The 23,717-nt window shown below is 37.2% G+C and overlaps 1 pseudogene; it reads left to right on the top strand.

The window, feature by feature from the left end:
• The first annotated feature begins 8,658 nt into the window (after positions 1-8,658).
• LOC148216647 (uncharacterized) overlaps positions 8,659-23,717 on the top strand; it is a 28,397-nt pseudogene continuing 13,338 nt past the window's right edge.

Raw genomic sequence — 23,717 nt, 5'->3', positions numbered from 1 at the left:
AACTTCTACTCTTTAGAATTTCCAGTCTGGATTTAAAGGTATAACAATGATTTGCAACAAAGACAGATGCGAGAAGATTCAACTGGATGCAGAAAGGGAAGGTGGAAAGTCAGAACAGCAGCCATAACTTTTGCCAGGGAGATTGGAAAATTGGAGGAAAGATGAGGAACAATTAAACTGAAGGAGGTAAAGAAAAGGGGCAGGGGGTGGAGTAAAGGCTTCTAGAATTAAGAATGGATTTGCTGAGGTGGATGCTAAGGTTGGCAAGTTGGACCCTGGTAGCAGGGTTTAGCCTTCAGTGCAAATAGGTTTCGTTTTGTTTTGTTTTGTTTCACCTTTTAGAATTCCTTGTTATGCAAGTTTCTTAGTCAGAGTGGGGACTTAAAGGAAATTTGAAATGTGAGAGAATAAATGGCAATGAACACCAGGGGAATTAGCAGGCTGACCCACTGAGCCATCATACTGCTTGCCTATTCCCACAGCACCAAGACAATATAAAGGCTCAGCATACCATATTGTGGGGATGGCTAATGTGCTAAAGTCTTAAGAGCCATATGGGTTGCATTTTAGGCTACTAAAGTAATTTACTGATGATTTACCAGAAATACTATGGAAATTCTGGAGAATGTGGTTGCCACAGGGCTGCAAATGAATAAATTGAAATTCAGTTTGAGATGGGATGGGATGGGATGGGATGGGATGGGATGGGATGGGATGGGATGGATGGATGGGATGGGATGGGATGGATGGATGGATGGATGGATGGATGATAGACACTCTGTGTGTGTGTGTATGTTGTTGTTTTGGGGAAATTATTGTTGTATAACTTTTGTATGCTGCTTCAATTCACTTGATTAAAGTGGCCTGAAAATAAAAGGGGAGGACAGCAAAAGAAGGAGGGAGGGAGGGAGGGAGGGAGGAAGGAAGGAAGGAAGGAAGGAAGGAAGGAAGGAAGGAAGGAAGGAAGATGCTTGTCCCAGTCTTCAAAAGAGAGACGGAGATAAGATCTAGGAAACCCCATAACATTGGGCACTGCCACAACTCCAGTGTTTCTACTTCCACCTCTCTTGTAAAACAATCTGAATGCAATCTGCAGGGGTATTTTCTTTCACTTACCTCTGAATGTCAGGTACACATAGCTATGAGAAGATCAGCTGTAAAAAAAAATGTAAACAAAAGTATTGGAATTCTTTAAAGACTTACTGGCTGCCAAGCCATCATTCCTCTGTTGCATTTAAAAACTATATGGAATGAGAGCATGCTAGCAATTTCATCACCAGGTGCTTTTCCCAATACCCCCGTCCATTGAAAAAACCATTCAATTAGTTATACCAAGAATTCTTCATTGCGGGAAGCAGGTGGTAATGTCCTCCTCCATGTACTCTCCTCCCATTTCTCCACCAAGCATGTGTGCTATCTACAACTGTGTGCATGATCACCTTATAAAATATGCAATGAGCAAATGCCATTAAAGCTAAAATTCTCAGTAAGGTCAATTAGATTGAGACACCAATATAACTCCTGGGTCCTGTGTGCTTCTAGGTCCCTTAGAATTTTGCTCAGTGGCTTTTAATTACATTCTACAAATTCTTTTGAAGGCTTCATTTAGGCACCGACAGCCACACAGGCATCAGTCTATGCAATCAAGCTAATGAGGTGCCCAGACAAATGGCAGACAGAACTGTCACAAGCAACACCAATCAACGCAATCCCCCAAAGTATTTGAGTATAAATTTAACAGAAGGAAAGAGGGTAGCCAAATCTATTGAGAGACTAATCTGGAGGCTGCTCTCTGTATCAAATTACAAGGACAGAAAGAAACAGGACCTCTTCATTTTGGAGAACTCTATTAAGGCTACCAAATAGAACTGAGAAAGCAACCTTTTATGGGAGATCTCTTAAACTTGAACACTAGCTCTGTCCATGAGGGCTTAAATCATCAGATGATCTCATGCTCTCTTTATTTCAACTGTTTTCCAGAAGAGAAAAGTGTCAGAAATAAACGCCAATTACCCATATTTTCCTTTTTAAAATGTACAAATACATGTCTACCCTGGGGTAGAAGTCAGCTATTATATCGATTGATGGAGAATTTACCTTTCTGTGTACTATATTGACATGTGATGGTTAGCAATAAGAATGGATATTTATGAGCCAGGGAAGTATGAGATCAATTGAAAAGTCTATATGCATTAAAACCCTTTTTAAATAGTGGTCTATACCATTAACACACATCAAAGCTCCTGGCTCCTTAGTTGCCATAGTCTCTGCTCCACTGGACTAACAAGCTGTTGAGAATAAAGGTTACATCTAGTGCCGTGAAACCTCTGCATTTTTTTAACCCGTCTTGTTCCACTGAATGCAAAATACTTTGTTTCCAAGCTTCCTTTCAGAGAAGGGATTTTGAAGAATGGATGGAAGGCAACGTTCTTGTACTTATTTAGCTAAGAGGTGGCCAAAACGTAGATACAATAGTCCACTCTATCATTGTACAAACATCACTCCAACCATCTGCAGTTTTTCTGGCTTCCCATGTTTCCAAGTGAAGACAACATAAGGCAACTGCGTCCATTTTATCAGACTAGGAATTAGGGACAGCTGGAGAGATGTATAATAAAAAAAGAACAAAAGCAGCATCCTCAGGTTTTTTTTCTTTTTCTTTTTTTCTTTTTGCTTTTGAGCAAGTGCTAGGCAGATTTGGGCATGGCATAAGTTTTAGCCTTGAATTTAAAGATGGCATTACCTCTTTCTTCTTTTGTTTTACTGCTTTTACTTCTCCTGCAGCTGCTTTTGGAAAAGAAACCAACCTGGGCGAAGTGGTGCCCTTTCCTCCCATCTCCTCCTGTCTCTCAAATGTCATTAGAGATTTACATTTACCTTCATAGAAAATATGTAACAAATCAAACTAATGACATTTGAATAAATTGAAGCAACAAATGTTGAATCTCAATCTTGATGTGCCACATCATCTTTTATAAGGTTAACCATTATCCTCTTTAGGATATTGTTCATAATTGATAAAATTACTAAATAAAAGAAAAACTTTTTTGCCTTTATTTAAACAGAACAGAAAGAAAAAAACAAAACAAAACAATAGAAAAATAAAACAACAGCAGCCAGAAATCATATACAGGATATACCAAAATTCAGTCCTCATAGGCCAATCACAATATGTTTTATTTATTTATTTATTTATTTATTTATTTTATTTATTTTATTTATTTATTTATTTATTTTTGAGAAAGAGAAAATGTAACTGTACTTACAAATGCTCAAAGGTAATGTGACAAATGAGGAAGGAAGTGTTTAGAAGAAAATGGCAACCAATTTGAACATTTAATGTCATTTACAGTATATAATAAATTGTCTGTGGGACCTGACTTCTGTACACCTTGTATGTGAGGGCTTCTTGTACATACATATAGATATAGATATATTTATGTAACAGTCTCAATAAAGGATAACCATATTTCATTATAATTGCACATATATAATCTAAGTCTGTAAGCAACTCATTCATAAGTTGGAAGGAAGATCAGGTCTTCAATTCGCTGAGTAATTCACTTAGCATCATGAAGGACAGAGAAAATCCATCTCCATTATCCAGTCATCATTTCCATGTAGTAAGTGTGCAGTTCAAAAGAATAGGGATGCCTGAAATTATTAAACCTTTTCTCAAAATCAAATTATTATGTTTAATGACTTCGTCCCAGAAAAGAACAATTATAGGACATCACAAAAGCATCTTAATAAAGTGTTATTGTAATTACATTGCCAACAATACAATAATTAACTTATTCCTTTTTCTACACAAGCCCAGTAGGGTCCAATAGGTCCAAAATACTATTTTTTGTTCAAGAAGCTGTAGTCTAAAATCTTCTGAAATTTTTGATACAGACATTAAGACAGTTTCCCATCATTAAAAGAAAATGGAGATATTCAATTCCCTCTTCTAGTTTTTAAAATCTGCATATCAGATGTTATAGATAACAATTATTTATAGACTAATTGTGAACTTTCTTGTCTTATAGGATTCAGTGATCATTTTTAATAATTTAGGTGTTATTGAAGCTAAAAATACTACTGGACCAAATCAAAATGTTGGCCAATATTGTGGCTGGAAATTCTGCCAGAGCGTGTCAACAGGCAAATTATAAAAAACTCATTGTTATCATCCAATAATTGTTTTAAAGCAAAAATCTCAACAGTCGTTCAAATCTTTGTTTATCAATTGTAAGGTCTGTATTAGCCCATAACTGTAGTGTCAATTTAAGGTGAGAAAAAGAATAAAAATGCAATTTTTTAGAAATATTACATCACAATATATAAATTAATTGTAATAGTAACAGGAGATATGGAAAACTTAAATAGTCTTTGATAATGAATCTGATATCAATTTTATTACAAATACTGTAGAAGTTGTCACTTTAGTTCAAACCTTGGAAAAATCAAGACATGATTATCCTCCCCATTAAGATATAGCCATAAGGTCCTGCAGTATCTATGTTACAAAATCACTGATATTATGCTATTATCATGGTGTTATTAAAAAGGGGAAAGAAGGGCTGGTTGAAGAGACAAACACAGCAACTTTCTATTTTAACAATGTGTGCTTTACCACACTTTCCAAGTATTCTGTAGCTTTCATTAGACAAGAAACAGTTAGGCTTTTTGACATCAAATCGGTTGGCTGAACTAAAAAATCTTAACAGATAATCTTTCAGTTGAGGCAGTTTTTGCAAGGCACTTCAGCAGCATCAAACACTTCCTAACCAATTCAATTTGATATGGATTTGATATGGATTTACTCCCCACAGCATTTGTCTGAAGTTTGTTAGATTCACCTCTCCCTCCTTCACCTCCAAGCATCTCTGTGATACATTTCAAGGTAAATTAAGCTTTATTTCAATTCAAAGTCAAAACTGTTCTGTGATTTTAAAAAAGCATCTGTGTCCCAGTTTGCCACAGACTATGCTTCATTTTAAGCACTCTGCCTCTTTCCTGGATTCTAACTTCCCTGGGCATGTGCATACTCAGGAGACACTTTCATAATGAAGGATCTGAGGGTGCCACGCGGCTTTCTCTTTGACCTAAGGCAGAGGATTTTCAGTCATTTTATTCCAGTCTCCACCACTTTGTGGCCCCCAAACTGGTGTGGACAAGAATAAGACATTATTGAGGGGGGGCATCAGAAAAGGCCATTGATACAGCCAATCCTGTGCCCATTTTCCCCTCAAAGTCCCACATGAGGGCCAGAAAAATTACACACAGTGGATTTCCCTCTCACTAGTATCAATGAAAAAGAAAATAAAGTGCTTTCACAAAAAGGAGACAATCATCTCAAAATAATCCACCCATACACTGAAGCCTGACCTGGGGAAAGTAGTAGAGTTGAGGAAGTAGCAGTTTTTCTGATATAAATGCTCTCATTTTCCTGTACTTTTTCCTTTAAAATATACTTTCTCATCAGATTGGGATAGTAAAAATAAAAAGCAAAGTCATCATTTGTTTCTACTACAGTATATGGGTCAAAGGCCATCATTTCACACTTCATGTCCCGATGCATCTGGGTAGAAAGATGTGAAGTACTATTGTTGTCATACACAATTATTTTCAAAGAAAAGGTTGGGTTGGAACTTTAGACTTCAGGGTCCTCAATACATTTTTTTAAAAAAAATGTCTCCATATTTTAATTCAAGGAATTGGGTTTTTTAATTGGAAGATTCTCCGATTGCTTACTTTATACCCTTATGCTAGGAATGGGTCTTGGGTTTTACAGGAGCCCAGGAAGCAGTCAAAGAAAGAAGTAATGCTTTCAGTTCAGTATCAGAACCCAGTCCCAAAATATCTGAAATAAGTAAACATATAGGGAAATACAACAGTATGTCCTTAAAATCATGAAAGTTTCAGAGGGTAGCCTACTGTATTAGCTTAATGTAGCAGGAATTAGTAAAAAATCTCCTGATGTCTCAAAAACTAATGAAATTATCACTGGTTTGGCTTTCATGGATTACTTATATTATTCTTGATTAAATATTTGGATAGACTATTGCCTTCAGATGGGAGTATTATAGAGACTTAGCTATTTGAGGGGGAAGGAAAGAATTGTAAAAGGAGAGGTCACAGCAATAAAACAGAAATAGTGAGAATGACTTATCAATTGTGGCCATTAACACAGGAATCGTTCAGTGAAGCACGGATATTTGTGCACTGATGAGCTGATTAGCACATGGAATATGATAAGAAATCTAAATTGGACTTTAATCCTTGAGAAACAATGTTAATCCTCCAAGAATTATTAGGATTATTCTGTGATCCATGAAAGCTGATAATATACTTGTCGGAATTTAAGGTGCCATGAGATTCTTTGTTGCTGAAAATGTGAACAGATTTTTCCAATGACTTTTTCCCTAATGCTTGGAACCTGAGTTCAACCAATAGCCTATGAAGTAGTATCTGATATCCTTCTTTACCACAAGTTAAACATAAGCCAGCAGTATGATGCAGCTGCTAAAAAGGGGTGCATTAACAGCAGCACAGATTCCAGATCATTGGAAGTAACTGTTCTACTCTATTCTCAGTCTTGACTCCTGGCAGTTGCCTGGACTAGCCCCTGCAATTTTCTCAGCAAGATTTTCGGAAGTGGTTTGCCACTGCTTTCTTTCTAGGGCTGAGACAGAGAGACTGACCTAAAGTCACCCAGCTGTCTTCATGCCTAAGGCGTGACTAGAAGTGACAGTCTTCTGGTTTCTAGCTGGTGCCTTAACCATTACACCAAACTGGCTCTTCCACTCTACTCCAATCACTTGGAATAGTTCTGGGCACAACTGTGCAAAAAGGACACTGGCAAATTGTAGCAAGTTCAGAGGAAGGCTACTGAGATGGATTTACTCCCCTTTTTTTGAAGTTTGTTAGATGCACCTCTCTCTTCTTCACCCCCAAGCATCTCTGTGATATATTTCAAGGTAAATTAAGCTTTATTTCAGTTCAAAGTCAAAACTGTTCTATGATTTAAAAAAAGCATCTGTGTCCCAATTTGTCATATAATGTGCTTCATTTTAAGCACTCTGCCTCTCTTCTAGCTTCTAACTTCCCTTTGCATACATACGTAGGAAAAGATACCTGGGAGTAGCAGAAATGGGGACACTTCTGTAATTCTGCAGTTTCTTTTTTTCTATACTGAATGGGTTCTGGTTTCAGAAAAGCCAGACAAAAAGCAGCATCTTGAGTTCCATCTATATCAACTGAGCAAAAGAAAGCTCAAGAATTGTTCTTCTAAGAACAGAAAAGCTCCTTCCAATTGATGAAGATTCTTCAATCTAGCAGAAGCTTCCTCCAGTTAAAAAAGTTGTTTTCCTGAATCTGGACACTTTACAAACATCTCATTTTAAATTTCAGTGTCTTCCAACTAGAATTGAGCACCAATGGCCTTTCAACCTTATCAATCAAATGTGTGGATAGGAAAAAGTGATGGATGAATTCTCTGCATTTCTCCAGGAGAAGGAGAAACGGTCCAAGAACTGACAGATAAAGCCCTATAGAAATAGCTCCCTTATGAGGTCTTCTTGTGGGAGTCTGTAACACCAGGGAGGCTACAGACTGATGAAGCAATCGTTGGGCAGTGAGTGACAGGACATTCAACCCAACCTTTGGCCGCTTTAAAAACCCCATCTTTCACCTTTGAAAGAATTTCTAAAGGTTTTTTTTTTTTTTGCTTTCATCAAACTGAATCAGAACTGAGAGAGAAAAAACAAAGGAAAATTTCTCTGCTCAGCACTTCTCCCAACCTTTCAGAGAAGATTATTCAATTCTAAATGAAGGGAGCAGTGACAAAAATGCCTCATCCTTCTCCCTTTTTTACCAGTGGGAGCACCCCATAAGTTAAATTCCACCCACAGATTTCTGAATCTAGCTGTTTTCTCTAGGTTAAGAGCACTTTGCTCCTTTCTCATGTGACAGGCAAGTACTGTCAGAAGTCTCAATAACTGAGTTCTTGTACAAATACTGTAAAATCGAAGAACCACGTTTATTTTCCCTTTAACTTGCCTAGAGTTATTTCCTAGCATATATTTTTGCACTATTTGGTCCAACTGCAATTTGAAAGATATAAGGAAGAGGAACAATGTTTTTCCTCTCCTTCCTGGGTCTTCTCAGTAAGACCCACAGAGCACTTTTGCTCTCATCCAGTTTTCTAATCCTTATTCTTTCTTACAGCCCAGCCACTGGGGGAATTAATAGCCACATTCTTCACGCTAATAGGATCATCTTAAGCTTTTCCCCATCCTCAAAGCTTAAACATTACAGAGATAAAAATGCATACAGATTCTGATCTTTAAATGTGTGTAAGAGAATGTGTGTCCTGACTCCCAATGCAAGGAAAAAGTCTGAGAAGTACTTCCTGATCCTGTTAATATTGGGAAACGCTGCGTTTTCCATTGATGCTTTCACAGAGTTCTATTGTTTCATGGAGAACAGCCTTTGAAACTTCAGCTGCAAGTCATTGATTAATGGCACATCTTCTGACTTCAATTCAGATGACTTCTGTATTTCACAGGATGCAGCTAGAGAAGTCTCTACCTCTTCCCAGTCCATCCACCCCTGTCTTGAAAGCCAGGGGACCATTTATATATTTGTAGCAGAGGGCTCCAGGTCTGAGGAATGGCTCAAGCTGTTCTTTCTTGCCAGACTGATTCCAAGCAGAACAAGCCACGCATTAAGAAGATCCAAAAGCAGCAGAGCCCACAAAAGTATCCTGAGTAGCCACTTCTTGATGGTTCCAAATCCTATGCAACTTCCTGTTTCCACAATGCTTTAGTTTCCAGAAGGTCATAATTGGGGGGGAGGGGGGGAATAATGGCTGTGTTACACAACCTAGCTAATCAACTCAGTTGCATTCATACAAATTTTGTTTGGCTAGTTTAAATTGTATTTCATTCATTTTGTTGTTCGGTGGTGGTGGGTTTTCTGTGTGTGATTTAGTGTGGGAGGCAAATTCCTCAGATGGATGAATTCAGTAAATAGCTTAACTGTATTGTCTGAATGTAGCAAGCACAGCAATTCCTATGACCTGAGATTCAATGAAAGGGCTCCCCTATATGTGACTTTGGCATCAGTCCAAGATGAGCACTATGCCGCCATGCTTTCCCAGTAGGGAACCCTTCAGCAGTTGAGCCCACTAACTTCCAGCCAAGCTGCAGTGTAGAAAGAAATGCAATAAAGAGGTTTGGCAGTATTAATACTGGATCTCCAAGGAGTACACTATCCTGTTGATAACACCCCTTCCTCATCTCCACTCCTTGCTGAAATGAAGGCATCATGATGATGATGATTCACCATTTCCCCATGATTTCCAAATCCAGCACAGATTTCCCACCCACCCACCTCAGTGTGAAACTAAATGCAGGGAGGCAGCCATGAGGATGAGACGTGAGGCAGTGGCTGGATGCCAATTTCCATTTGAGCAAATTCAGGGAATGCTGTTTGGCTCAGGAGAAGAACTGAATGTTATAAGGGTGCAACACAGAGAACATTCCTAAGGCTGCATGATTTTTTTCTGACTGTTAAGGGATGAAAACAGTAGCTGTCTGGCTGTGCCTATGTATATGCAGACATGTAATATACCCATCGCGCTATTCCCTTTCAGGATAAGCAGTGCTGTGCAAAACTCCTCCACACACAAAAGTAAGAAGCAATAAGCAAAAGAAACTGGATGCCAAAGCAAGAGGTTGAAGGAGCTAAGATGACGGACTGAAGAGAACAGGTGGTGTTTTCTGCAGTCCTTCCTGCTGAAGGACATAACCCAAGAACAGGGAGACAAATACTGGAAGTGAACAACTGGCTACGCAGATGGTGCCAATGAGAACATTTTGGATTCTTTGATAATGGGACACATTTCTGAGATGAGAGACTCCTGGCAAGAGACAGGCTAATCTCATGAGAACTGGGAAGAATGTGTTTGAAAGACGCCTTGAAAAACCTGATCCAGAAGGATTTAAACTGATTCTTGCCAAGGAGGGAGGAAAAAAAGATGAAAATAGTGTGTTCTCAAGTCCTGTCTGGGGATGGGACTGGGAGGGACATGCAAGCTGTGGAAGCACCAGAAAGGGAAGATGTAAATAAAGGAAGGAAGAGGTCAAGGGACATGACCCAAGGATTCAATAACTGATGAGCTTTCATGTAAAAGATGGAGCAGAATTGTTCAGAGTTGTTCCAGAAGATCAGAGAAGAAACAAAGAGGTACAGTGATGAGGAAGGGGATTTCAGTTGCTGTTAATCTAATAGTAATTGCTCTTCAGCAATGGAACAGCTGCCTCAGGAGGTAGTAGACTCTCCTTTACTGGAGGATTTAAAGAGAGGCTGGTGGACCATCTGTCCAGGAATCTGGCACTGGGTGGTGGGTTGGACTAGAAGATCTCTAAGGACACTTTCAAGCTTATATTCCAGTGTTTCTCAACCTTGGCCACTTGAAAATGTTTGGACTTCAACTCCCAGAATACTGCCTGGGGAATTCTGGCAGATGAAGTCCACACATCTTCAAGTGGCCAAGGCTGAAAAACACTGCTATATTCTATGATTCTAGGATTTGAGCATTCATTTCAATTCCACTCCTCAACACATATTATCACTTCCTTAAACATATCTAAAATAGCCCTTCCAACATTCCCCCTTTCATCCCAAATCATTTTATCACTTTTATTTTTAATTCCATTCCCTCTGCTGGAGGCTCCTTGTTTAGCCCTCTTTGCTTACTTTCCAAACAATGTTTATTTTGATCCAAATCACTCTGTATATTCTCAGCCTCTTTTAATCTTAACTGGTCTCTTTGCAACTCTTTCTATACACATTATTAAAATCTCATCATTTTTGCAGCCATCTTTCTCCTATATGAATTTTCTCCCCTCAGGCTGTGGGAAAGTGCTAAAATAGTGACTCATAACAGCTTTATCCAAAAAGCAAGTAAAAATTTGGGCTATGAAGAGAATGTCACCTGGGGGGTTTGGGACATTACGGAAAAAGTGAGTTAAGGAGGCCTCTGCCATTTTCTCCAGTCAGTTTCATCCAGTCCGTACTCACTGCCAGATTCATTTCACTGCTCCAAGCCAGCCATGTGACTGCCAAAGCCATATGGCTTCAGTGTGATGTGAGAACGGGTAACATTTCTGTCTCATGTTACAATCAGGGATGACACCTGTTTTCCTTTGTTTCAAACAGTTGCTTTACAGAAACCCGGCATGAGGAAGTTGTACTGGGAAAGCACTAGGCCTATTGAAATTCTGCCTAATGCTTTGCAAAAGGGACAAAGATTCTGTTAGCAGTAATGGAGGGCAAGCCTTTCCAGATCAGACTTTCTTTTGCTGGCAAATCTGTTTAGAATGGTATCTAGGTTTGTCCAACAGAGTAGTTTTGGGGCACGGGGTACAATTAACACAATAAAAAGAGGAGAAATGTGCAATCCCAGCTCTGTCCAGATTCTAAACCTTACCAAAATGGAATTATATTGTATTATTAAATCAAAATTACTGGGATGATTCAGTAGCATACTTTAAAATAATAAATCTATTGAGTGCTAGCTGAACATTGAAATCTGTATGGATCTTAACATATTTTCTGGCACATTCCCAAACTCATCATATACTTTATTTTAGTGGGGGGTGGGGGAGGAAATAGGCTTTGATCATCAAGACATTTTAACTAAAGCTCATGAAAATATTGCAGCGTTATTTGACAAGGCTTCTAATGAAATGCATCCCTTCTAAAACGGTCCATCTGTTCAGTATTTGAAAAATCAGGAACTGTGATGATCTTGGACTTAGAAAGAAACCAAATTAATCATCTATTGAAAATAACACAGCAAAGAGGATTTGGTTTCCTTTGCTCTTGGAAGAAATATTAACATATCTACAGCTTGTTCCAGTGAGTGTTTACTGAAAAGTTATTCCCACAGGGACTCATTCCCAGGGAAATTTGCACAACTACGCTGGCTAGGAGGGATCTGAGTTGTCATTCAATGTATCTGGAAGGCACCCAATTGGGAAACACTGGTGTAGACATAGCTTACAAAAGAGAGAAGCAGATCAGCATCATGCTTTAATTCTGAGCAGAGAAGTGAAAACTAGATGACTTTCCCCCCCCCAGTCAAACTCTTTGGCCATTCAGGGACTCCTCAATATGTCTGCTCACACTTTCCTTGGAATTTGCCAGAGGCCCTGCCCCACCTGACATGTCACATGTACTGTACATGTATGCAGGAGCATGCAAGTATGTATCTGTGTGTATCTACGCACACATATATTTATGTATCATACAGACCAGAAAAATGAAATGTTAGCATACTGCAAAGTGCCATGCCAGCTTTCAATATCAAATTATTTCCAAGAATGCTTATGGCCCTCAAATAGGCCCCCAAAGTGTACTGGAAAATAACAATGGTGGGTATCTGTAGCCTACTGCTTTGTTTGAAAGTGTGACCACTGCCCAGGAAAAAAGACCAACATAAGCAGGAAGGATAGATCACACCCTGTGGGAAGTGGAACTAAAGGAAGTAGCAGGTGGCATGCTAGTACAATAATTTTTTTTCTAACCGGCTATGCCCCTCAGGGTGGCCGTATTGTTATAGGCAAGCCTCCATCCCAGCAGCCATTTTGAAAAAATGTCCATAGCAGGTTCTCAGTGTTCCAAATGTTTGGAGATCCCTATGACTCCATGGAAGGTCTGGAACATTTGGAACATACTTCATGATGAAAGAAAGAAGAAAGAAGAAGCGGTGTTCACCCTGAAAAAGATTGTGCTATATTTATATTCATGGAAATGCTAAAGATTTTGGGGGTGGGGGTGGGAGGGCAGCTCTGATTCAGCCCAGCACCCAGGGATTAAAGAACAGGATGGAAAAACTTAACTGTGTTACTTTCTTAGACATTTGATTTTGTAAAAAAATAAATAAAATCCAAGTTTTCTCCATCCCACTTATGAAGAAATTTACAAATGTAAATTTGTAAGAATGGACTGTATGGAAACTTCACTCTCCATGAGCTAGATAAACAAACCAAACCAAACCAAACCTTTTTCTTTTAATTGTTATTTCCCAAACTATACTTGACTTTTTCACATATATGCTTAGATAACATGTAACTAATTGCTGAATTTCAAGGTAAATGTGTACAGATATTATAGTCCTCTAGAACCCTCTATTACATTTTATTTAGAACATAATCCCTTCTGTTTTTAAGAGGGTGTGCCAAGAGCCACACTTTCTGAAAGCACAGATTGAAGTAAGGGATGCATCACTCTTGAATATGCTTTCTTTAAACCAGCATAAATTCAAGCCTACAGAAAATGGTGGCCATTTTAAAATAGTATTGGAAAAGCTACAGAGGGGTGTTCCTCTTGCAATAGTGCAGGGCTGCTGTACTGAGGAGGAGGAGGAGGAGGAGGAGGAGGAGGAGGAGGAGGAGGAGGAGGAGGAATAATAATAATAATAATAATAATAATAATAATAATAATAATAATAATATAACCAGAAAACAGATGCTGCCCACTCTAATATTATTTCAGCACAGCCAGATTTAAATCTATCCACAGGTTGAGCATCTTCAGGCCTGGCTGTGCAGCCGAACTCACTCTGAGCACGTACCACCTGTATGTTACAGAGTAACTTTCGCTTGTGCAAGTTTGGAACTTAGCTGTCTTCGTTAATTACTTGTTGTGCTCTTTCTATTAATTACCCCCTGCAGACATCAGAAGTCATGCCTGGATGCCCCTGAGAGATCTCACAAGTTAAATGAGTACCCATTTAAAAGACTTCCTCAGGACACAAGGAGAGCAAAGACGTGACTTTCTTCCTTACACAGTACCTGAACAAAGACTAACCCAACAGCATTATCATTCAATTTAGCCATTCTCACAGACTGCATGAAAAATTCTTCTCACGTCTCTCTCCACTCACAAAATAAAAATCGGTTAAATATCCACTTATATGAAGACAAATACCGTAGCTGGGTCCTTTACATGAATACAGGAAAGGAGCTGCATTTTTCATATTAGATTCATAATCTAATACAGAGAGAAGTGCATCCTTGCCGTATTTTAATTTAGAGCAGAAGTCTTTCAATGGGGGGTTATTCAGAAGCATAACTTCCACTGATAAATTCCTCATCAGTCATTAATGCTTTTCAATTATGCCATGCCTTCCAATTAGATTGTTAGTCATTCTGAATGTGAAAAAAGCAGGCTATGTTTATATAAATATAAATTCATTTCATAGCAGCCATACGTGGTAGGTCAGATTTAGATCTGCTGCTAACACTTTAATACCGATTCTTTGGAGGATTTCATTGTTTCCTAAGCATCACCTTACCAGGAAATATGCAGCTTTTTTTCTTGCAAAGCCTGCCTTTAATTTTTCCACATTTTTTCATGGCATTAGCTATGTTCGGCTTTTAGGGAGAGGAAATCAGACACAAAGATACAAAATCAGAGATACCCAACCTTGCAATAATCTTTGTGAAAAAGATCTCGGAATAGCCATTGAACTGAATGTCAGCTAACAGTGGAATGTGGCTGCAAAAAAGGCAAAAGCAATTTTGAGCTGGTTCAGCAGAACTATAGTTTCCAAATCTAAGAAGTCATCATTTTACTCTATTCTGCTTTAATAAGTAACAACATCTTCAATACTGAATCAAAGGCATTTGCAGAAGTCTCTCCCAATTCTTCCAATTAAGTGCTAGAATCACCCAGAATTAATGACACTAGGTAGTCCTTGTTTAGGGACTGACTTGTTTAGCAACTGTTCGCAGTTATGAGAGTGATGAAAAAGTAACTTTACAACCAATCCTCACATTTACAACCTTCGCAGGTCTGTAAAGTAAAGGAAAGCTGAAGTAAGATTGTAAGCATAGTCACAATTTCACTTAGCAACTGTTCACTTAATGACCAAGTTGCCAGTCCCAATTGTCATCACTAAACAAGGACTACCTGTATAAAGTTCCACAGTGTGATAAATTGCAGTGCCTCCATATTATGGAACACCTGATCACAGAAGTCATAGAAGAGCTGCCTTTTTTTGAAAAAGTGGATTCTTTGGAAACAGATTTGTTTTATGTAGAGTTCTGTATAATGGGCATTTTTTTTCTTCTTCTTTCATATTCTGTCTCTCAAGTCCTATAGGAATAGATCCAAGGAAACAAGGGAGTGATTTTTGTAGATCATGGGAAGGTATTATTTTATTCTACTCTGTCCTGGTCAAACCCTGTTTGGAGTTCTTTGTCCAGTTCTGGGCACCACAGCCCAAAAAGAAGAGGGAAAATTTGGAGGAAGTTCAGAAGAGGGCTACCATAATGGTGAAAGTTTAGGGTAAAGGAACTGGGTATCCTCAGCCTGTAAAAAAGATGACAGGACAGAGATATGACAGCAGTCTTCAATTTATGTGAAGGGCTGTCACACAGAAGACTGGGTAGACTTATTCTCTTTTGCCCCAGAGAACAAGACCAGAACTACCTGGTTAAAACTACAAGGAAACAGGCTAGACATCAGGAGGAACATTTTGATTATATGAGCTCTCATCCAGTGAAATAGGCTGTTACATGAAGTGCTGAGTTCTCCTTCATAGAAGTCTTTAGACAGAGGCTAGATCATCATCTGTCAGAGATGCTCTAATACAAGGTTTTTCAGGATTCTGTGAGAACTTGATGGTGTCCTGTGACACACTAACAGCAAAAAAAAAAAAAAGTCACTCAAACCCAGCCAATTTTTATTAATAGAGCTTTGCCTCTTGATCAGGAGTTCCTGGATTTATTTTTAATTTAACTGAAAAGGGTTGAAAATCCCTGCTCTAATGGATCCTATACTGAGCAGGAGTTGAACTAGATAACTTTAAGGTACCTTCCAACTTTATGATTCCATTATTCTAAGGCAGTATTTCTCAACCTTGACCACTTTAAGATGGGTGGACTTCAACTCCCAGAATTCCCCAGCCAGCATGAAGTCCACCCATCTTAAAGTAGCCAAGGTTGAGAAACACTCTTCTAAGGCATCGGTAACTGGGTCAGTGATGCATATTTGTCTCAAAGGCTGTGCATCTCTAGCTACATACAACCCAAATCTAAAATAACACCTCAGTAATGAGTGACAGCTAGAACAATCACTACTGAACCTGAAACAGTATTTCAGAATAAAACATGTATTTTATAAAGACTTGCACTCTGGAGTAATATAATCTGTTACTGTATATCAGGGTTTCTCAACCTCAGCAACTTTAAGATGGGTGGACTTCAACTCCCAGAATTCTGGGAGTTGAAGTCCACCCATCTTAAAGTTGCTGAGGTTGAGGAAGCCTGTGTTATATTACCTTTCTTAAGTACTGGGCTAATTCTGCCAATAGCGTTTGTTTGTCTCCAAGATTAAGCCAAGTTTGTTTTGGTTTCAGCACTGGACATTTTTAGGTTACTTTATAATCAGGGAATGTCCTCTTTCACAAGACAGACATGCCATCTATTGACTTGAAAGAACGGTGATATTTAATTATGGGAAATTCACAAATGCTCTCTGCTGTAATAATAACATCCTCTGATTTTTCCCAATCAATTCATTTTCTAATGAGCTTTCTCTATTTACTTTCTTCTGCTTTTCCAGCCTTATATAAAATTGCAAATCAATACCACATTTATGCGCCATGGAGACATACATCACAGTTCTACATATGAAGCAGTTATCTTTCCATCTGCTTGGCCATTTTAAAAAAACATGGGAATGTCAATGTTAATTCTACAATAAATTTATACTTTCATTTTGGCATCTTGGCGGGGGGTGGGGGTGGAATAGTAAAATAAAATATCCCAACAATGAGTGAGAGTTAATTGAACCCAATGTGATTTTATTTCATGTGTTTAAGTCCCTACCATTTCTAAATATTTGTTCATATAAAAAGAAAAGCCTTTCCCATTTTTAAACCAGTCTTTGTCTATTTATAAAACAGTATTTGAATAAAATAAAAATCTCTGGCACTCATAAAGCAGTGTTTGTTAAATGATATTTGATCTCTCTTTCTTAGGTGCACATAGTGGCAGACAGCTGCAGGGGAGCATCACTTCTGTTCATCTTAACTCCCAGGCCTACCAATTCCTATGTTATCTCTGCCTCTGATGCTAACACCAGCACTCCAATCCCACATATTTCAATATACTTTTGCTTGCCGAGAGAATGGAGCGTGAGTGTACTAAACAGAGGACATATCTAAGAAAGTTTGGCTGTATAGAAGCCATAAGTTACAGGAAGACTGATTCCAGGTGAAGGGGGAGGCAGGTACTGAGCGTAACTGGAACTATTAACCGAGAGGTGGTGGGCTCTCTCTCAATGGATGTGTTCAAGTCAGGATAGACAGCCATTGGTCAGGGATGGTCTAATTTGGATTTTTCAGGGAACAGGGGATTGAACCAAATAGTCTAAAAGACCCCTTCAAACTCAGTCAGTTCAAAGGCTAAGAGTAAACATATTTCTGAACCTCAAGATTTTAAGTCCAGAACAGTAATACTTTTTTGCTACACTCCAAGACTGATAAGTCAGATCTTCTTCATAAGTTAGTACATTCTAAGTTTTTGGTATAACTCGAACATTACAGTGATATATTTAACCCTTATTTTCTTCCCCAAATAATATTAACAAAAATGTGTTAATATTATTTGGACACAAAATGGGATGATCATGAGCAAAGCAAATCATGAGTCAGAATCCCCTCAAATTTATTACCTCTCCAAGATTAAAAACTTGACACCCAGCCCTTCTTAGCCATCCACTGAGGTGTGCAATAAAAACAGAATAGTATTTTGATGAATTTAGTCTTCTTAAAGTAGTAAGAATTCTTTTTTAAAATTTCCCAAATAATTGTTTTATTATAGAATACAAACAATACCTTATAGAATACAAATAAAAACTAAATGATATCTATACAATAGAAACTGGAAGGTGTTAATGCTGTGATGATTAAAGTGAATTAAACCTTTAAAGATAGAAAATGTATATCAGTGTTAATATATGTATGAATATAGAGTTGCTTATTGTACAATTGATGCTTAATATGACACTGATAAGAAGTTGCAAAGTGCATTGAATTATTTCATAATATAAAAAAAGTTGATATCTTTGAACTTAATACTAAAGTCTCTTCTATGTTATTATTTATTGTTATTTATGAGTACTAAAAAAAGGACAAAAAAGGAAAAAGAAAAAAAAGTGAGAGCTGCTTGGAAAAGATAAAATAAGTATTTCATCTCTAACTTCTCCCTTCTCTGTACTCCTTTATAAACATTTAAACCCCCTTAAAAATACCGTAAATATTTATATTTGCCTTGCTGCGTGATGTGTTGTACATATGGAAACCATTCTTGTTTAAATTTAGTTCAGCTTCTGTTATGGATATGTGCTGTTATTTTTGCCATTGCTGCATATTCTCCAAGTTTTGATTCCCAATCACATACCATTAGTATTATATCCTTCCAGTGTTGGGCAAAGTTGATCCTCGCAGCTCTGATCGTGTATCTCAACAGGTTATGGCATTTTTTTATTAAGGTTTTGTGAGATTATACCTAGTAAAAAATTGTGATTTCATTTCAAATTTAATTTCTAAAATTCTATGAATGGTGCTGTGTATGTCTCTCCAATATTTTTTAGTTTTTTGCATGTCCATCCCATGTGATAAAATGTTCCTTCTGTTTCATGGCACTTCCAACATTTGTTGCTGATTCATTCATTTTGGAAATTACTGATGGGCTTGTATATCATCTGTAAAACGTTTTATACCAGTTTTCTTTTAGTTTATAGCTTGGAATAAATTTTATAGATTTGTTCCATCATTCTACCCATTGTTGTGTTGTGACTGTTTCTTTCAAGTTTTGCATCCATTTTATCATGCATTTTTTTATTTGTTCAACCTCTGTTTCATATCTAATAGGAATTTATTATTAAATAAATATTATTTATTTACTAATAAAATATTATTAGTAATATATCTAACAGATGGTGTTATGAGCATTTCAAATACTGTCATTTTTCTTAATGTCCCTCCCTTAATTTTTAAGATCAGATTTTATCCTTCCAACAATTTTTAAGTACATAGCCATGATATGTTTCAGCCTTCATTAAATAATTCTTGTTGTGTCTTTAGTGTATTCATGGAGTCTGGGTGGACCATATCTGCATATGTAATTTTATTTATTTATTTGTTTGTTTATTTATTTGTTTGTTTGTTTATATGTCACATTTATATAGCAGCCCATCGCAAACAAAGTGAGATTTTTCTTACTATATATTTCTCCAACATGGAAAGTGTTTAAAGGAGAAGCTAATGGTGAAATTGTTGGGCTTATTATTTTCCTTATGGAGTTCCATGCTTGTATCAAACTTAGTCTGATAATATGTCCTTTTAAGTTTTTATCCTCGTTTGTATCCATGTACCATATGGAGTCCATTATTAGACCAGTTCCTTCCAGTACTGACATTATAAGAAATATATTTAATAGTTGTTAAAACATAAGATCTCTGATTTATTAAATTATTATATTTCAGGTCTGTAAAAAGTTCTTTGCAAATTACCAATTAATAATGCTATTCTTCAGGTCTCTGTGGAAACAAATTATAGATTTAGACTCTTTCAAAAGATGTTTCAGTACAAGTAATTTAGGGTTTTGGAAACTACTAATTGCATCAAGTCAAACCAAGAAATTGAACTGAATATGCCATTATTCAGCAATTCTAGGCAATCCAAATTCTTCTTAGAATACATTCAATTACTGGCTGAAGATCCTATCTATGGACTCAGAAAGATTACCAAAGCTTTGTTTTGAAGAACAGTTGCACAATAAGCCTCCTCGTGCTTGGGTAGTCCGACTTACCAATACAATTTCCCAGTATGGATTTTCAACCCACTTCCCAGTACAATCAGACTTGAAGGCCAAAAAAAGTTTTAAACAAAGGGTTTTGGATGTGGCTGCCCAAGAGGATATAGCACACCTTAAACATCTCAAGTCCTTGAAGTGGCTGGCCCAACACAAATCAGTCTTCCAACTAGAAAAGTATCTAACAACTCCTTTACCCCAATATCTTAGAAGAGCTTTCACCAGAGCTCATTTCAAGCAGTTAGACTCTATAGTAAGATATGGGAGATTTCAAGGAGTCCCATATGAAGAAAAACTATGTATTTGTGGCGCCCCAGCTATTGAAGATACTGCACACATCCTGTTTGATTGTAGATTATATTCAGTAGAGAGGACTGACCATTTAGATTTAGATTTAAAAAATAAAAATACTGGAGCAGCCAGCAGAAACTTTCCTACTTTTTACAGGGCAAGAACCTGCGTATCACCAGTAAGATTGCACTCTTTATATCAAAGGCAGTTATAAAGAGGGCAGATTATATAGATCAGATTGGTGTTGATTGCAGCGGTGATGGCTTGACATGAACTTATATCATAGTTTTAGTTATATTTATATTTTTTATTAATTCTTATTTGTATGTTTACAATGGCATTTATTTTATTTTATCTTATTTCCTTTATACTTGATAGGTCAATAGACTAAATCAATAAAGTTGAAAGAAAGAAAGAAAGAATACATTAAATATTTTGTAGGGATGATCAACAATAAGTTGGTCCTTTTTAGCCCAAGTACTGTACTTTAAAAAAAGGATTTATTTGCAATTTTAAAATTTATTCCAAGATATTTAAGAGAATTCAAACAATTTAAAAAACCACATTTTACAAATATACATTAGATCTTGGAAATATTTTGGGCCTGTTTCAGTAATTCAGTAGTCTGATTATCACACTGTTGAATAACATCCACAAATGTAGGTAAAGAATCTTGATAATTATCAATGACACAGAATATCATCTCAATATAATAATAATTTACATTCAACTGCAGTAACCTATATATTCCAAATATCATTTGCTTGCCTAATAAAACAGGACAGTGGTTCCCAAAGTAAGTTAAATATAAGACGAATTTACAGCACATTCTTCAAGCGTTCCACAAAACATATTAATGGGTAAAAAAATAATCACAGTTGTAACAATTCTGGCTGAAGGACTAGGATGCCATGTTTTAATCCATCTCATAAAAGCTGAAAGGAATCCATTTTTATCAAAGTAAGTTCTGAAACTGTAACCAGCACCATATAAATGATTTTTTTCAACCTCTAACAAAGCCACCACTGCTGATTCAAGTTTTTCTGATTGTATTTCTAAACTATCAGTTAACATTCTAATATTATCTGAAGTGTGTTGCCTTTTTGTAACACTAGACAATGAATCTCAAAGATAATATAGTTTGCAATCTCTGTGCCAAGGTTGTTGTCAAAATTTTAGCATCTATATTTAGCAATGATATGGGGCAATACTAGGCATATTCTACCAAGTCTTTATCTGGCTTCAATATTACTATTAAATACACTTTGAAAAAAGAAGAGAGGAAAACTGCATTTGCAAAAGCATCCATCTACACCTCCAGTAGTGCAGGAGCAAAAAGCTTATCTCTGTATTATACTACTCTATAGGAAAACTACCTGGACTAAGGCTGTTCCCTGTTTTCATGGATTTAATAGTGTGTATTATTTCATATAACAATAATGGTGGAGTCTAATCAGTAAAGTGATCTAGCAAACTCTTTGGAAGATTGATTTTCATGTATATATTCAATGTGTTCATCAGGAACTATAGAGCCAGCACTATAGAGCCAAGTGTGTGTGTATGTGTGTGTGTGTATATATATATATATATTAAGGTGATTTATTAAATGAAAATTGCTGTATACTTTTTTCTGAGTTATTATTGTATATAAATTGCTTCTATCAACATACTGCAATATGTGTATTTTGCTTTGTCGATGATTCTTTTCTTTTAATACGCTTGTTTTTATACCGTTTCATATCTTGCCGTTTTTTTCTTTTCCTTCTTTTCTGAATATTATAACCAAAACAAAAATATATGCTTTAAAAAGTGCTGCCATCATCTGTAAAAAGATTATCCTTCTCTGAGCTGGATGAACACGTGAGCTCACCAAAATAGCTGCTAGGGCTGTGCAAATGCTTTGAAAGATGTAGTTTGCAATGTGTGAGAATGTTTGCAAAGCACCTCTTTTTGAATCTGTAAAGCCGCTGCATCTTTTTTCCAGACTCACATGGTTGTTTGAGAAGCTGCTCCCAGCTGTCTCTGCATGCATCACGAATCATCCATGTGGGCCTGGAAAAAGGCACATTTGGTTTATTGACTCAAAGAGAAGCATTTTGTATGTGTTCCTGCAAAGCTGTAATAGCTACTAATTCAGAACAGTTAATTTGTAAAAGCTGGCTTTTGCTTTTCTGGTGAGCTTTCCATATGAAGTCATTCTTTCATTAATGAATTTACAACCCTAGACATGCAGCGTCAAAGTACTCTGATCTAGTGAGCTTTTAGCTATCATGTATCAGACAAATAAAGACAATTTCACAGAACAAGATTTGCAAGAATTTATTTCAAAAGAAACAGTGAAGCTGAACCACTTTTGAATTCCTAGACTCTGATCCAATTAGGTTGAAAGGAACAGATCATTAACATTAATTGGATGTGCTGAACCATTGCAGAATAGATTTATTTCCTATGTTTGATATTATTGAGAAGAAGAAGCTCCTGTGCCCTTTGGAATTACAGTATAACTAAAGTTTCAAAGAAATACAATAAAATGTTTGTCTCAATCATAAAGATTATATCCTGCAGTGGTGCCCGAATAAGTAAGTGGTGCATCCTCTGTCAGCTCTCACCAAAACTCGAGGTTAGCAGTGCCGGAAAAAGGAAAAAATGCATCTTCCCACAGAACTGTAGGACAAGCAGTGCCAGAGGATATAAACAGCAAATTGTCCAACTGGTGGTGCCAGAGAAGTTGTGGTGAGAAGAGGCTGCCAAGAGCACGGCATAACTGCCTTATTTTGCTGATAGATGCAAGAGGGCCCTGTTGCATTAGGAAGAAGTTTTGAGGTTGTGCTTCACTTGAAACTTCAATGAAGTGAAGCAGCCCTTCAGAGATATCTACTGCTGTGATATATTTGTAGTCCTCAAATTACAATACGTCGTGGCTACCTTAGGAGCACGGAAAGTTGCCCGCTTGTATAACACACTTAACTAGGTCAATTAACAAGTTAGTGTCTTGTGGAAACACCAAAAAGAGGTGAGTTGATCCAGACAACTGTATCAAAGCGATCAGAATTAGTCACCAAAAGGCTCAGTCTTGCAGTGATTCCAATCAGTCGATCATATTATCAAGCTTCAAAACTCAATCAACTGTCCCGTTTTGCTTACCTAGCCCTATCTAACTGGATAGACAATATAGCTAGAAAAAGCAAGCTTCTCCATTACCAAATTCACTACAAAGGCCTGACTACCACCACCACCCCACCAATACTTATTGACTACAGCAGTCAAGCCATGGAGATAGCTAAAGGGTTAGTGATGTCATGAGGTCTTGCCAGTACATTCCCTATGTAAAGGCTCATGAGAAACCAGATGCTAGATGGAGAAAATGGCCTAGTACTCTTCCCAAATGGTGACCATTAGTGTGATTGTATGCTACCAGAATCACCAAAAAGGAGATCTCACTGAATTAGTTCCTGATGGATTTTTTACATATTGTATGAACAGGGCCATTGAATCAGAACATTCATGCACCTGGCCCAATATTATTCTGAATATTATTCTGAA

The sequence above is a fragment of the Python bivittatus genome, unplaced genomic scaffold, assembly GCF_059951505.1.
Source record: "Python bivittatus isolate LINGU-HERP-01145 unplaced genomic scaffold, Pbiv_v1 ctg000080_np1212, whole genome shotgun sequence".
NCBI lineage: Eukaryota > Metazoa > Chordata > Lepidosauria > Squamata > Pythonidae > Python > Python bivittatus.
This window is presented reverse-complemented; position numbering and strand designations above follow the sequence as displayed.